The following is a 4,267-nucleotide window of genomic DNA, read 5'->3' as shown; positions in this document are numbered from 1 at the left end:
TGGGATTTGCTCCTCCGACGATGGAGAGATATACTCGGGCCCACTCGGTGTTACGGTGTCCATCATCGTCTGGCCAGACACTTTGTGATTTGATCACGGGGATGCCGGAACACGAAACGAGAAAAGAGAACAAAACCGGTAACGAGGTAACTTGCATAGTGGACAAAGTGTTGGCCCACGGGGATGCAATAAATCTCACCTCAGGTGTTTGTGATATATCGTGAAGCAACAGGAATAGCTCACCTCAACTGGAGGTTCACTCGAATATTCATTCGTGTGGGTATAGGGGTCAATATGGGTGTCCACGGCTCCGATGTTGATCATTGATCGGAAGGGGTTCCAGGTCATGTCTATACTTCACCGAACCTATAGGGTCACACGCTTAAGGGTCATCTATCTGCTGAATACTAGACAGGGAGTCTGAGAGAAAATCACCGAAAAAGTTTCGGACACCGAAAAGTTTCGGACAGCGGAATCGTACCGCAGAGAGAGGTCACCGGATGAGTTTCGGTGAAACCGAAAAAATTATTTCGGGGTATGCCATTAAGTCAAAATGGTTTCGGCACATGCCTGATAATTCTTGGAGGGTGGCAGAATCATTCTGGAAACTTTTTGGAATTTTCAGAAATAAAAAGCGAAATTGTTTCGGAGCTGCCGGTACCGCTTTGGCTGTTTTTCGCAGATGAAATTCACTAATCTGAAATTGTTTCAGAATGAATCCAAAATCATTTTAGTGGGTACTGGAATTATTCTAAGACCCACAGAAATATATTCGGATTTAGTGGACGCGAAAAATTGTCTTCATGAATAGTGAAAACGCATTCTTGTTTGCTTTTCGCATATGAAAATCACTAAACCGAAATTGTTTCGGAACGCGTTGAAAATTATTTTAGTGGGTACTGGAAATGTTCTGAGCCCACATAAATATTTTCAGTTCGAACGGACGCTGAAAAATGTCGTCATGAATAGTGAAAGTGCTTTTTGCTTGGCTTCTTGGAGAAGCCACCTTGAGGGCCTTTTTGGTATTTCCCCCCTTGGCTTCTTCGAGAAGCCACCCTTGGGCTTGGCCTATAAATAGGGGTGGAGGGGGCTGCCTAAAGGATCATCCCTTCTCACGTACAAGTGCCATGCATGATCTGGCTTCTCTCTCCTTCCCAGCGAAATAGTTTCGTAGAGCCGAAAGGCTGTCTGGGTTCCGGTGGGAACTAGTTCTGGACGGCGAAGCCCTGCCGGATAGATGACACCGTATGTGTGCAACTCTGTAGAGAGATCGTAGTTTCGGTCTTAGTTCGCGAGTGCCTCCCGAAGGGCTGTCCGTGTGACCGTCCGAGTATCGAAGGTCCTCCCGAAGGGCTGTCCGAGTGACCGTTCGAGTTTCGAAGGTCCTCCCGAAGGGCTGTCCGCGACACCGTCCGGGGGGCTGTTCGACCGCCTCCCGGAGGGCTGTCTGAGGAGCAGATGAGGGTATACATCCTCGCAGTTGGGAGGTTGTAAATCCTAGCTGCGGGGATCTGCGCCGCCGATCGTCATCGACTCTACTTCCCGCTGCGCTACGAGTCGGTAACGAAAAAGATCAAACCATGTATGCAGTCTCCATAGTGGTCCTGGGCTGGTGCGTAGGTCGGAAATTTTTTGTTTTCTGCTGCGTTACCCTACAGCGCCCCCAGCCTCATGGGCCCCCTGTTGGCTCTCCGGTGGCCATCTTCTGCTATATGAAGTCTTTCGCCTAGGAAAAATTCATAAGCAACCTTTCGGGACGAGACTCCGCCGCCACGAGGCGGAACCAATCTAGGGCTCCGGCAGAGCTGTTCTGCCGGGGATACTTCCCTCCGGGAGGGGGAAATCATCGCCATCGTCATCACCAACGCTCCTCTCATCAGGAGAGGGCAATCTCCATCAACATCTTCACCAGCACCATCTCCTCTCAAAACCCTAGTTCATCTCTTGTATCCAATTCTTGTCTCCAAGTCCGGGATTGGTACTAGTAGGTTGCTAGTAGTGTTGATTACTCCTTGTAGTTGATGCTAGTTGTTTTATTTGGTGGAAGATCATATGTTCAGATCCTTTATGCATATTAATACCCCTTTGATTATGAACATGAATATGCTTTGTGAGTAGTTACGTTTGTTCCTGAGGACATGGGAGAAGTCTTGCTATTAGTAGTCATGTGAATTTGGTATTCGTTCGATATTTTGATGAGATGTATGTTGTCTAGCCTCTAGTGGTGTTATGTGATCGTCGACTACATAACACTTCACCATTATTTGGGCCTAGAGGAAGGCATTGGGAAGTAATAAGTAGATGATGGGTTGCTAGAGTGACAGAAGCTTAAACCCTAGTTTATGCGTTGCTTCGTAAGGGGCTGATTTGGATCCATATGTTTCATGCTATGGTTAGGTTTACCTTAATACTTCTTTTGTAGTTGCGGATGCTTGCAATAGGGGTTAATCATAAGTGGGATGCTTGTTCAAGTAAGAACAGCACCCAAGCACCGGTCCACCCACATATCAAATTATCAAAGTACCGAACGCGAATCATATGGACGTGATGAAAACTAGCTTGACGATAATTCCCATGTGTCCTCGGGAGCGCTTTTCTCTATATAAGAGTTTGTCCAGGCTTTCCCTTTGCTACAAAAAGGATTGGGCCACCTTGCTGCACTTTATTTACTTTTGTTACTTGTTTCTCGTTACAAATTATCCTATCACAAAACTATCTATTACCACTTATTTCAGTACTTGCAGAGAATACCTTGCTGAAAACCGCTTATCATTTCCTTCTGCTCCTCGTTGGGTTCGACACTCTTACTTATCAAAAGGACTACGATAGATCCCCTATACTTGTGGGTCATCAAGACTCTTTTCTGGCGCCGTTGCGGTGGAGTGAAGCGCCTTTGGTAGGTGGAATTTGGTAAGGAAAAATTTATATAGTGTGCTGAAATGTACTGTCACTTGTTACTATGGAAAGTTATCCTCTGAGGGGCTTGTTCGGGGTATGTTCACCCCGACCAGTAGAGCAAAGAGTTGCTCCTCAAACTACTGAACCTACTGAAAATGAAAATGTTCCCTTTGAAGTTCCTTCGGGTATGTTAGAAAAACTGCTAGCTAGTCCTTTTGCAGGAGATGGAACAAAACATCCTGATGAGCACCTAATCTATGTGGATGAAGTTTGTGGATTATTTAAGCTTGCAGGTATACCCGGTGATGTTATTAAGAAGAAGGTCTTCCCTTTATCTTTGAAGGGAGATGCATCGACATGGTATAGGCTATGTGATGATACGGGGTCATGGAACTACGAACGATTGAAATTGGAATTTCATCAGAAGTTTTATCCTATGCATCTTGTTCATCGTGATCGCAATTATATATATAATTTTTGGCCTCGCAATGGAGAAAGCATCGCTCAAGCTTGGGGGAGGCTTAAATCAATGTTATATTCATGCCCCAATCATGAGCTCTCAAGAGAAATAATTATTCAAAGTTTTTATGCTCGGCTTTCTGATAACAATCGCACCATGCTCGATACTTCTTGTGCTGGCTCTTTTATGATGAAGACTATTGAATTCAAATGCAATTTATTGGATAGAATTAAACGCAACTCTGAAGATTGGGGTCTTGATGAAGGTAAGGAGTCAGGTATGACACCTAAGTTTGATTGAGTTAAATCTTTTATGGATACCGATGTTTTCCGTAAATTTAGCACTAAATATGGACTTGACTCTGAGATAGTAGCTTCATTCTATGAATCTTTTGCTACTTATGTTGATCTCCCCAAGGAGAAGTGGTTTAAATATCATCCTCCCATAGAAGTAAAAGTAGCTGCACCTACTAAAGTTGAAGAAAAGACTATCACTTATAATGATCCTGTTGTTCCTACTTCTTATGTTGAGAAACCACCTTTCCCTGTTAGGATAAAGGATCATGCTAAAGCTTCAACTGTGGTTCGTAAAGGCAATATTAGAACTTATACACCTCCTGAGCAAATTAAAGTTGAACCTAATGTTACTATTGTTAAAGATCTCTTGGCTGATAATATTGATGGGCATGTTATTTATTTCTGCGGTGAAACTGCTAGAATTGCCAAACCTTGTGCTAAAGATAAACATAGACCTGTGGTAGGCATTCCAGTTATTTCTATTAAAATAGGAGATCATTGTTATCATGGCTTATGTGATATGGGTGCTAGTGCTAGTGCAATACCCTTTGACTTATACAAAGAAATTATGCATGATATTGCACCTGCTGAGTTGGAAGATATTGATGTCACA

Source organism: Aegilops tauschii, chromosome 6 (assembly GCF_002575655.3).
Source record: "Aegilops tauschii subsp. strangulata cultivar AL8/78 chromosome 6, Aet v6.0, whole genome shotgun sequence".
Taxonomy (NCBI): domain Eukaryota; kingdom Viridiplantae; phylum Streptophyta; class Magnoliopsida; order Poales; family Poaceae; genus Aegilops; species Aegilops tauschii.
Note: the sequence above shows the minus strand (reverse complement) of the source record.